This window comes from Astyanax mexicanus, chromosome 5, assembly GCF_023375975.1.
Source record: "Astyanax mexicanus isolate ESR-SI-001 chromosome 5, AstMex3_surface, whole genome shotgun sequence".
NCBI classification, from domain to species: Eukaryota; Metazoa; Chordata; class Actinopteri; order Characiformes; family Acestrorhamphidae; genus Astyanax; species Astyanax mexicanus.
Genome location: NC_064412.1, coordinates 24,873,321 through 24,886,811, shown reverse-complemented (window position 1 = coordinate 24,886,811; position 13,491 = coordinate 24,873,321). Strand labels below are relative to the sequence as shown.

General features: G+C 36.0%; 1 protein-coding gene across 1 annotated transcript in view; it reads left to right on the top strand.

The window, feature by feature from the left end:
• Nucleotides 1-13,491, top strand: part of LOC111195860 (G2/M phase-specific E3 ubiquitin-protein ligase-like) — a 675,934-nt gene that overhangs the window by 376,177 nt on the left and 286,266 nt on the right. The gene's annotated exons all lie outside the window — the stretch shown is intronic.

Here is a 13,491-nt window from a genome sequence, read left to right as displayed (position 1 = left end):
TATTTACACTTTTAGATTTTTTATAAGAAGTGAATACTAGTAAATGGTAGCAAAACCAAGAGTCAAATAAATACAAATTAAATCCTAACATGTGGCAAGGAATAACTCCCTCAAAGCCAGAGGAGGCCATCTTCTTCTGGACAAATTATTTCTAAATGAATATTATTATTGGCAGTCCAGCCAAATAGGTCTATTATTTTCAGATGTACTAAAATAATTGTAATAGTGGTTAAATGAACATTGTTGTTTTATTCTATAAACTACAGACAACATTACAAACGATATAGAGCTTTCAGACCTCAAATAATGCAAAGAAAACAAGGTCATATTTGTAAAGATTTAAGAGTTCAGAAATCAATATTTGGTGGAATAACCTGGTTTTTAATCACAGTTGTCATGTATCTTGGCATGTTCTCCTCCACCAGTCTTACACACTGCTTTTGGATAACTTTATGCCACTCCTGGTGCAAAAATTCAAGACGTTTATTTTGGTTTGATGGCTCGTGATCATCCATCTTTCTCTTGATTCTATTCCGGAGGTTTTCAATTAGGTAAAATCTAAGAAAAACGTATAATTTTTAAGTGGTCTCTTATTTTTTTTCCAGAGATGTATGTACAATAATAATAACAGCAGCAATGGCAGCAATTAGAAAATTGCTAGTTTGATTCCATGACCAATACCTCTAAATAGGCAGCTAGACAGGTGACATAAGCTGAAGGGTAGGCAGCTGGTCTGTGGCAGGTGGAACTGAAACTTTCTGTCAGTGTCTGGTCTGACAGGTGTTCAACTGAAGGCATTTGGATGTTGGTGTAGTAGGTTTTGGCTTGATTGCTCCAGTCTTTGCCATTCCACCATCCAAAGTGTTACCAGGCTGGTGTGTAGCACAAAGCTGAATCGTGGCTGTTTGAAGATTAATTTTACATAAAGGAATTTTGTATTTTTGTAATTTTTTTTGTGATGATGAAACGAGGCAATGTGCTTGTGTATGTTCTCTCGCGGTGCTAGCAGCAGATCACAGTGTAGGGGCCAGGCGGGGCCAGGCACATGCAGCATCCACCAAAATGTCAGAAAGCATTCTAGTTCCTGAACCGAAGAAGAGCATACTCCCCTGAGGGAAAATCTGCTTCCCTCCTCCATCCTTCCATTCTTCTCTCCGTCAGCCTCGCTGCTGTGCTGCAGCTGCAGTGTGCCTGGCCTCCCCAGAGCAGCACGGCTCAGTGGATGTGAGGACGCGTGGGTGGGGGGGCGAGGCTTGGGAGAGCAGTTCCTTGAAACATGCTGTTTTACCATGCAATGCTTGAGATGCAGGACTGAAAATGATGGATGAATTCCTAGGAACAGACAGTGTCCAAAGGGAACACCTGTTAACAAATTGTAAACGACCTGTGTGCATTAATGGAGAGTTTGGCGTTTTTTAAGAAGACTCAATATAGCTTCAAATATTGTTTAAAACATTACATTTTCTTTATTTTTTCTTCTTTTAAATGTCACCAGTATGTGCTGTGTCTCTCCCTCAAAAGTTCAGGGGTTAAACTGATTTCAGTGGCCTTTAATTTATCTCAGAAGCAAACAGAGCTGAGCTCTGCTACTGTAATTTGGTAGATATTTAACCCAATTTATAAAGTGCAGGGAAATTATGCATTTGCTAATATGTAATAAAGCCCACTATATACACTAAAAAAATATACACAAAAATATTAGATATACACTGATTCCATTGTAGTTAATAAATCACTTTATCCATAGGACATTTGTGGAATCACAGGAAAACGCAAATAAACAATCAAAATATGACATGTTGCCAGAAAACGTTAAAAGGAAATTATCAGTTAATTGTCTGGTTTAAATTCATAAATAAATAACCTTAAAAAAAGCAAAGTTTGTATGCCCTCTCCAGGAGCTGAGCTTTAGGCAACATCCATGATCTAGAAGGCCAAGAAAAAAATTCAGCTCTGGAAAAAAATAAGATACCACTTAAAAATTATGAGATTTTCTTTTATTTTACCAAATTGAAAACCTCTGGAATATAATCAAGAGGAAGATGGACGATCACAAGCCATCAAACCAAGCTGAACTGCTTGTTTCTTTGAACCAGGAGTGGCATAAAGTTATCCAAAAGCAGTATGTAAGATTGGTGGAGGAGAATATGCCAAGATACATGAAAACTGTGATTAAAAAACAGGGTTATTTCACCAAACCAAATTTCTGAACATTTAAAACTTTATGAACATAAACTTGTTTTCTTTCTTGTTTTCTTCATTTCTCATTTTCTGCTAATAAATTCTATAAATGTCAATACTTTTATTTGGAATTTGGGAGAAATGTTGCCTATAAATAGCAAACACATACCTATAAATAGCAAAATCAGAGAAACTGATTTAGAAACTAAAGTGGTCCGACTAATGTTATTTTACATTTCAGACATTTCAACAAGGCTAAAGCTGGCTAAGACCCAGAGCCACAACAAACACAGCGCATGGATTGAGAAGGCTGTCTGATTGGCTGCCAAATTCTAAGTAATGGACTAAGTAATGGACTAATGGACTAATCAGTGAATATCAGAATGATGCTTCTGCATTACAAATAAAAAAGGATGTAATGCACTTCTCATTGTCAGATTCTTTGAAACAGAGAACTTTCCAAAAGTTTCCTCAGACACTCTGCTTGGCAGCGGACATGAGAGGTCATTCAAAATGATGAATCACTCTGAACTCTGCACATTCCTCCAGACAAGCCATTTCATTTTATTGTCCTGATTGACTCGGCCTGACCTAGTTAAGGCTTATTTAATCAAGACAGTGATTCTCAATGCTGTTCTTGCAGCACCACTGCCCTGCTCTAACACAATCAGAGGAAATCAGGAAACGCTTATTAAATGCTTGTTAACGCTTGTTCAATCAGGTATTCTGGAGCAAGACATTCAGAAACACAGTCAGATGTGGTGGATTAGGAGCACCAGGGTCAAGAGAACAGTAGAAAATAAAAATAATAAAAAAGAAAGGAAAAGACCTTCATAGAAGCTACATTTGACCTTATTTGCTTTTGTATGTTAAATGAATGAGATTGTGTGATTACAGTGTTGATTAAACACTGGCTAATTTGCTGTGTAACCCAGTTATCTAGTCATCAATATTTGGTTTTTATTAAAGTGGATCAGATATTTATGCCCAGACATTTTTCCCTGCATTTATCACATCACCTTCAAGAACTGACTGTTCACTTGCTGCTTAAAATGTCTCATCCATAACTCTGTGGATTAACACAATCAGTGTTTTTTACTTCACCTGTCAGTGGTGCTAATGTTGTGGCTGATAGATGTATGTATGCATTCTAATCGTAGTCAGGGCCGCCGCTCTGCATACGCAGACAACGCAGCCAGCGTTAGGCCTCTACCATTTTGCAGTTGCAGGGAGCCAAATTGACTGAGAATGAAATGTGTTGAAATTATGACATTATTAAATTTAAAACCCAATGTGAATTATTTATGATACGCTCATCTTTTTTGTCTTTAAACATTGCATGGGGCACCTACTCTACTACTTAAAAGCGGCACGTTATTATTTTTGTGCATAATATAATGCCCCCACCCCTATTGCCTGAAATGGCACGGCTCGGTTTGCTCTGTTGGTTGTTGCCAGATGTGACATTTTCCAGTCAAATAAATAATCAAAAAATGCATGGAGGCGCTAAATCTTGCGCATGTTTAACCATTTTTAAAGTGTATGTGTCCATTCTATACAAAAACTTGTCCAGTGCAATATTTGTGTAAGTTAAAAACTTAAAATAAAATAAACAAATAGGATGAAAAATCGTAACTTATCTGGCAACCTTAGTCCTAACTAAAGTAGCAACGCTACTTGAGTTTGGCAGGAGACAAGTTCACCGCGCGAAGTCCCTGACCAGTTATGCTTAGGGCCTCCAAAACCTTAGCAGCGGCCCTGATCGTAGTGTCATAGAAACTACTCTTTTTTTAGAACCCTTTTTAAGGAAGTCTCCTTCATACATAAAATGGTAAACTCCTGAAAACAGTTATATGACCTATAATATTTACACTATATTACCAACAAATCCTTGAAATATTGAATAAAACATCAAAACAATATGTGAATATAATATATATATATATATATATATATATATATATATATATATATATATATATATATATATATATATATATATATATATTGTATTTTTTGCAGTATAGGATGCACTTAAAATCCTTTAATTTTCCCCAAAATCCTCAGTGCGCATTATAATCTGGGGCACTTTATGTATGAATTTTATCAGTCAGGTTGTAAGGAGCAGTAAAGCCACTCTGCTAAAGTACAGCTTTATACAGAAGTTTCAGTTAGGTTCTCCAGCACAGAGACTCGAGACTGGAGCAGTCTTAGCTTTAGCTGCTAACTGCGCTAAGCACTAGCTCTTTTGCCGTTCAGAGTCAAGTATTTTCAGACTGTAGCCTGCAGCTAACTCCGGCTAGCGCTGCTGGAGCAGCATTAGCATTAGCTGCTAACTGCGCGAAGCACTAACTCTTTTGCCGTTCAGAGGCAAGTATTATCAGACTGTAGCCTGCAGCTAACTCCAGCTAGCGCTGCTGGAGCAGCATTACCCGCTAACCACACTAAGTGCTAGCTCTTTTGCCGCTCAGAGGTGAGTATATCAGACTGTAGCTTGCTGCTAACTCCGGCTAGCATTGCTGGAGCAGCATTAGCATTTCCCGCTAACCACACAAAGCGCTAGCTCTTTTGCCCCTCAGAGGTGAGTATATCCGACTGTAGCTTGCTGCTAACTCCGGCTAGCATTGCTGGAGCAGCATTAGCATTACCCGCTAAACACACTAAGCGCTAGCTCTTTTGCCACTTAGAGGCGAGTATATCTGACTGTAGCTTGCTGCTAACTCTAGCCAGCACTGCTGGAGCAGCATTAGCATTACCTGCTAACCACACTAAATGCTGGCTCCTTCGCCGCTCAGAGGTGAGTATATCAGACTGTCCCTTAATGTAAAAACCATGTTAAGTACCGTGTTAAAACAAGCTACATGGGATAAACCATTAGCTTATATCACCCTGGCTTTCCAGAAAACTCAGGGTTCCTCAGTGTAGCGCTGTCTGGCTAGCCTTAGTGGAAATCTGGAAATCTAAGCTTACTGTATTGAAGCACTTTACTCACAAAAATGAACAGTTTTTAGGAGAGAAATCTGTGTAGATCAACATCCAGCACTTGTTTGACTTTAAAGAAATGTGCCTTATTATCCTCTGTGCCTTGTTTATGAAAATAGACCAGAAAATAGACCTTTATTGATAGTGCCCCTTATAATCCGGTGCACCTTATATTGCGAAAAATACAGTATATTTATTGTTTGGTGTCTGGTGTGCCATATCAAATTACTTTATACATTTATAGATTTGTTTGTTTCTACTTATTGTATGAAAATGTTATATTTATACTGCATGAACTAAAATTTGATATATTTATTTTGTTGCAATAGTATATTCTTAAAATTAACTATGCTTTGTTATATCTGCAAGAATATTGTTATTGCAAAAATACCTTAAAATGTTGTGATATAATTTTAATCTCTACTGTGCAATAGTATAATAATTAGATACTACCAATTTTACCTCTGCTTTTACATACATTTGGTATTGTTTAAAGGTAGTGAAGTAAATACACATTCGAGCACATTTCTATGATTCCCTAACAGTCGTTTCTGATTAAAGCCTCAAAGACTGTTAATCTTGTGTTGAGATATACTTACAACATATAAACTTTGATTTCTAGAGACAATCACGACTTGTGTGAAGTTGACAGCGGGCATTATTTAAATGCAGCCATCTGGCCAACCTATCAGACAGAATCAGTTTTAACACTGCATCTATTATCATGCATTTGTCAGCTGGAACGATGGCACTGTAGGCAGCGGGAGGGTTGGTACAGGTCCAGAATGTAAAGTGAATCAGTTCAGGAAATGCACAGGGATGTATCTGAGCTTGTAAGATAAATATATTAAAGTACTTTTGATATAACTGAAGTTTAACATGTAGTGCACTGATGCATGTGCTGCGGTAATAAACTCTAAACAGATTCTTGGCTGCTCTTCTTGGAGAGAAAATCTCTTCTCCAGGCTTTTCTCCTATTTGGCTGGAGGTTAAAAATAGCTGGGGCTGGCCATCACGGGACTGATTCACAGCTTATATTTACAAAGCTAATAGGCTCTCAGCGGACGCTTTCCCTACAATTCATTTTCAGCTCATATTCTTTATTCTGGGGAGGCATTTTATTCCAGCTAGTGCTTGATATCATGACCTCTTTCTGTCGTCCTGAAATGGAATTATATGGGAATTACAGCGTACACCTACTGTATGTAGCCAAATATAAATTTAAAACAGGGTTGAACTAAATATATAAAAGATTCATATTTGTGCTATTTTGGGTTACTTTGTCCTATTTCTCCTGCAAACATATTTTGAGGTGTGCAACACTATTGGGGTGAGGTTGTTGCAGTTTTCATTTAGGTCATGTACCCTTATCTTTAGCAGCCTTGTCTTTGCCTCTTCTCTTCTCTTCTCTTCTCTTCTCTTCTCTTCTCTTCTCTTCTCTTCTCTTGCTCTCCTTTCTCCTCTTTATCAATGTTGTTCTCTTCTCTTCTCTTCTCTTCTCTTCAGTCTTGCTCTCCTCTCTCCTCTTTGTCAATGTTGTTCTCTTCTCTTCTCTTTTTATTAATGTGGTTCTCTTCTCTTCTCTTCAAACATGATCTCTTCTCTTCTCTTTATCAATGTTGTTCTCTTCTCATCTCTTCTCTTCTCTTTATCAATGTTCTTCTCTTCTCTTTAATCATGCTTTCTTCTCTTCTCTATATCAATGTTGTTCTCTTCTCTTCAATCATGTTTTCTTCTCTTTTCTTCTCTTCTCTTCTCTTTTTATCAATGTTCTCTCCTCGTTTCTTCTCTTCTCTTCAATCATGATCTCTTCTCTTTATCAAATTTGTTCTCTTCTCATCTCTTCTCTTCTCTTTAGCAATGTAGTTCTCTTCCCTTCTCTTCAATCATGCTCTCTTCTCTTCGATCATGCTTTCTTCTCTTCTCTTTACCAATGTTGTTCTCTTCTCTTTTCTTTGTATCAATGTTTTTCTCTTCTCTTCTCTTCTCTCCTCTTCAGTGGTGCTCTCTTCTCTTTAGTATTGTCCTCTTCTCATCTCTTCTCTTCTCTTCAATTATGTCCTTCTCTTTTCTTCAATTATATCCTTCTGTTCTGTCTCTCTTTCTCTTCTTTATTTGTGTCTTTTTTCTATCGGCAATAAATCACTGTGAATGTGCACATCTGTGTCAGCAACTTTAAGTACCTGAATGCTGTTAACCATGGCTAGCACTGCTGTAAACCTTGCTAAAATACTGGAAATCAAATTTCAGGAGAGAAATTTGTTTAAATCTTTCATTTTTTTTAACAATTACAGTATTGTTTACTGCTGCTATTATCGCTTAAAATGCGCCTTATTTTATGAAAATAGACCAGAAAATAGACATTCACTGTTAGTGTGCCTTATAATCTGTAAAATACGGTAAATGTTACACAAAACAGTTAAATTTTCTACCCCCATTAAACATTTTTTACACTGATTTTATACAATGTAATAAAATGCAAAGTAATTGAGTAAATGTAAGAAACACTTTGTTTAGTACAGTAGTCCAACATTCCTAAAACATTTAGTGTTCAATAAATCTTCAAATGCTGATCAAATCTACATCTGTCCACAGTGCTGATAATTGACTTATAGCAAGACTTATAGCTGATGGGGTTATTGGTAGCAGGTTTGTCTAACAGCAAACCTGGTAACATTTCAGCACAGAGAACAACATGCACAAGCTGCCACTGCAACTGAGTCAACATTACAGTTACTTCCTTCAACACCAAAAATATCAGCAATCTGCAGATCCGCTGGGAGGAGAGTAAATAGTCTCGTTTACCTCCAGGACAAGAAAATGAGGCTGTTCCAGCACCACTTTTGGCCTCTAATGGCACATTACACAACATCATTAAAAAACAAAACAGATCTTAATCACGGGTCAGAGTGGGTGAAGCTGCGTCGCACAGTTCTTCGGAAGCGCACTCAGTGGTGCGACTCATTTCATTACGATTATCACCGAGCTCAGGGCAAAACGGGTCATCGTCCCTCTCATGAGGACAGTCTTAACCCATCTGGTTTGGGTTTAAGGATTTTGAATATTTACTCTTACTTGGGCCAATACAAAAACAGGTCTGAGAATAATTTAATGGTTCTTGTTTCAGAGATCAGGTCATTACTATGCTGCATATGCTGCTTCGATATGATATTTGTAATATCTTACAATGTTAGATTGGAGCGATTAAACTTTTAATTTTCAATAATAAGTGAAATTAATATTATTTTTATTATTCTTTTGTCATGGCACTGAAGTCAAAGAGTTTTTTTTCTTAAAGGGGCAGTTATTGCACGATTACAGTTCATGGACACATATAAAAGGGCTATATATTTTTATGACAATATCTAAATTAATATTTGCATGTCTGATTTAAAAAAGATTAAAAGGCTAACAAAATGCAGAAAAAAGCAATAATAAAAAAATATTTTTAATGCAAAGGTTAACATTCATTTGTAATATTTTGTTTGTTCATTCAGGTTAAATCTGAACTCTGAAATCTGAAATCTGAAGTGAAGACAACCATATACATCAGCAATGGCCCACCAAGCTCAGGTATCAAACCTACAACCTTGTCATCAATAGCCCACTGCTCTTACACCTGAGCCATCACTGCCCCTTATTGAAAAATGTGAAATGTAAAATTTAAAGAACTATACCACAGAAAAAAAGGCTTTATTTATTGGAATATAAAAAACGAAAAGTATCAAAAACACCACTTCCTTCTGAAATTCTGAGTTTTACTGCATCAGAGCTTTAAGTGGATGAAGGTTTTTACTAGTCAGTTCAGTGTATGTAAAATTTGAGTGTGTAATTATGAACAAGGCAAGAAAGCATAATTGTTTTTAGAATTAGCCTGTTGGAGAGCAGAGGGGTCACTGTTATCTGAGGTTTACAGGTTCCCAGATCATTCTGCTTGCCATCAGCTGCCGGAGTCCGAGAGAAAACAATTCAAATCAAATGATGTTTATTTATATAGCAATTTTACAACTGATGTTGTTGCAAGTAGCTTTACAAAAATGTGGTAGCAGCACAGAGAATCAGACAATACATTAAACATACAACACAGAACCCCCAGTGAGCAACGGAGGAAAACTCGGAAAAAAGGAGGGAAAACTCCCTCAAAGCTGAAGGAGGAAGAAACCTGGGAAGAAACCAAGGCTTACATGTACTAGCACATATATAAGTACATGTCTTATGACATGTACTATTGCATGTATTCTTAAGGCTAATATATCAAGAAAGGACCAATCCTCCTCTGTTCAGACAATGTATAAATGAATGTTATAAAGTCATTATACATCCACATATGCAGAGGAATCAGTTAGAAAATTCAAAGTTCATATACACGTCAATGTAATCAGTAGTAGTCATGTAGTCAGAAGGTAACATAGACATGGAGGCACCCTGAAACACTGGCATCCGTCCACTCCACCAAAGTACAATTGGCCTTGTTCTCTCAAGAATGCGTAGATGTGCTCACCTTTTTCATCACTGATAGTATGATGTTGGTCAGCCCAGGTGCGCTTTACTCTGAGCCTTCCAGATATGCAGTTTGAAAAGAAGCCTTAGTGAAATGAGACACCCATATAAACGGAGGTTGGGTAATTGGCCTTCCACAACAATTGGATTTCCTTTGCAGTAAAGAGACAACAGTGTTTGAGGTTCACAGGCTGTCACTTCCATGTCATTACGTTGTTCATTAATTCACTTTTCCATTCTGCCAAGATAAACCTAGTTTTCCATTATAGAGCACCTTAAATCCCTCACTCTCACTGAATAATTCATAGTACTTACTGAAAAGAAGCTTTCAGATTAGCACCTGAGTAATATACCTATCATTTAAAGCGTCATTAAATGTGTTACATGTGTTAAATATGAAATAATTATGAACATTTCATAATTATCGAAGACCTGATCACCTTTTCTCACATTTTAAGTGCAACTACATGTACGTTAGCCATACTTCTATGATTTGACAGTTTTAATACCATCTTTCATCAGCATAACAAGATTAGGAATAAACATTTAACACCAGGAAAAAAAAGGAACGCTCTTCCTTTTTTCCCCTTCTTTCCCCTTACATAAACCTCCATTAACAGGCCTGGCAGGAGGTAATCTGGCAGTGCAGGCTGTGTGGTGTGATGTGAGGAGCCTCTTTAGCTGGAGGAACAGAGCGGGACTGGGATCAGGAGGACATGACGCAATGTGACCCTGTCATACCGCATTCAGCTCCGTGCGAGCTGAGACTTGCCACAGTCACAGGCCCAGTGCTATTCATCTCCCTGCTGCCTCAAATAACCCCCATCTCACGGCTCAGTATACTGAAACACCGCTTAGTGCTCGTGGTGTTTTGAATTGCTGTTGACTTTTATTTCTGTGATGATTCATGTAGCATGGTGGTCTCGTATGATTGCGAGAATATCACACACACACACACACAGGCACTGTCGGACCAAAACTGTGTTTGCTTGTTTTTAACGTTTTTTTGGCGTAACGTGAATCTGACTTAAAGGTGACCTAGAGCTTTTATTGTATCATAATAAATTCTATTACTGTATCAACAATATCCAAAGATGTATAGTAACAGAGAAGAACTACTTCACTACTGTAATTAAATTGTAAAATGCTGTATACTGTATGTATCTACTGCAGTATTATGTTTATTATTCCACTTACTATTTAATTAATATTCTACTTCCACTTTTACTTCAATACTGCATCGTTACTCGTTACAATTATTATAAAATGTTAGGAATCATTCCAAACCCACATTATCACTATAGCCAAAGTGGGAGATGCTCTGCACAGTCACCAGGTTTAATAAAGCTGTTCATCACTGAGTGAATCAAGAGATCAAGCTGATCTTATTAGAAGACCTCGCTGCTCCCGTTCTGCCTTTAGCACTGCTAACTTTCTACTGCTTTCTGTAATAACTACACTAATAACACAGTACTCTAATTTATTTTGAGTACTTAAATAGTACATTTTACAAAAAAAAACTACTTGCTTAAATTGGTTAATTTTGGCCAATCAGAGGCAATATGTTTGCATCTATGAATATTCATGAGCAAGAGCCAAAATCCATTTTTTTTGTACAGAAACACCGGAGCACATTTTTCACAAAAAATGTCTCACATGGTATTCATTAATACTAGAGACCACATCTAGACATTTTAAAATGATTGAAAAGACGATAGAATAAGACCTTTGAAGAACACTAACTTCTGCTCAACTCACTTTTTTTATAAATAACTTAATAACTCAAGTCTGGACCTCTACTACTTTATATATCTTAATTTGAGCATTTGAAGGAGATCATTAATTAGAGCTGCACAATTCTGGAAAAAACTGACATTCACATTGACATTTTCAGAAAAAAAAAAAAAAAACATCTTGTCAGATTTCACCAGAACTTTGTGATAAAGCATGCTATGTGTTCATATTCACACTATAGATGCAAGATTGGAGTAAAATTATGTCATGCATTAAAAATTCTATGCATTAAAAATGATTTTTTTGTCAGAAAAAAAGGCTGAAAAGGGCTGAAAATAAACACATTTCTATGTTTTTCTTCGTTGGTTTTTTTATACATTTTACCACCTTTTTCCACCGCTGTTATTGTTTGGTATGAATTATTTAATTATTTGACTTAATTTCTACTTAATTGCTAAATATATCAGTGTATCCCTCATACTGGGTAAATCATGGAAAATATGAATAGTTGTTAAAAAAATATTCTATTCTTTTTGTTTTGAGCAACACAAAAGTTGCAGTATGATGTTATTTTAAATTGCACATGATTTCATGATGTTGCACACCCTGCAATCTGAATATTGCATATTTTGTGCAGTTTTTCCAATTATCAGCACCTAAAGAACACTGACCCAACAGTACATTTTATTACAAAGAGTGTACTTTGTCCAGGACAGGACATGTTGAATAAAATCAGTGCACTTTATATTTATGTGGGATAATATTTGAACTGTGGATTTTATCTGTTGCTATATATGTCTGAAGCATTTTGTCTGTGATCATTTATATGGGGATTACTGTTGTGTATTGTAAAAATGTTGTTAAATATCCTGATGTTATATTTGTATTTTTTATCTAACTGTTGTTCAATATATGATATTGACTGAAAAATGGACAAGTAAGAAATCTACAGAATTACATGAAATAAAATATTTTGATGTTGACCCCAACCTAACGTGGAGCTATGTATTATAGCTTAGTTTTGGGAGTTGATCCGCACCCTCACTCCTCCCACTTTCTTCCCAATTTAAACCGTCACTTCCTCTCTACTGCCCATCTTCCTCCTGCTTTAATTTTATTCTTTTTTCCTCATGTTTCTCTTCATGTGAGGGGGGGCTTCGGCTTCACGCTTTACAGCGAAGCTCCCCCGAACTCCCCCTCTTTTCTTGTTCTCTGCCCAGTCAAGGGCGTGGGACAATACTAGCAAATTTAACATTCAACTATACGTTTATTATTGCATTTATCTTATTGTCCCTTCGCCCTTTAACTTATTTTTTGGAGTCAACTCCAAACTGTACTTTTATCATAGTGTTAAAACACTGGTTCTAGTTTATTAACAATTTATACATCTGTAGATTATACAGGGCTAAATAATAGGGCTCCAGATTCATTAAGACCAAAAGCCACTATATAGTACTAAACAATGGAACTTCCTCTGTATGCAGAGGTTTTAAGCCTAGAAGTGAAAGTACTACAAATAATATAACTTACTGAAGTATTTATTTATCAGATGACTTTTTAATTTGTCTCCTTATGTTTTTTTACATAATTATATGAACTTTCTACTTATTACATTTTTTACAAAGGCCTCGTTACTCCTATTTTAGGCTGTTTTCATTCCAGCTTCTTATCATTCATTTTTTCCCTTTTACATTACCTTAACTTTTATAATTTAGGTAGTTTTGAAAGCAGCACTTTTACACTTTACTTGAGAAAAAATCTTGAGTTGATACTTCAATTTCTGCAGAAGTATTTTAAACCCTAGTATCTATACTTTTACCAGAATACCTTTGCTTGTATGTGAAAAACAATTTAACATGACAAAGAACCAAATGTTGAACCAAATGTTTCTAAACTATAATTCATTACAGAATTAATGATTTATCTGAAAGACCTTTGAATACATTTTTTAAGAGTGTAGATAGATAATAAAAAAAAAAAAAAAATATATATATATATATATATATATATATATATATATATATATATATATATATATATATATATATATATATATATATACTGTATATTAAAAAAAAATAGCAAAACAAGGAA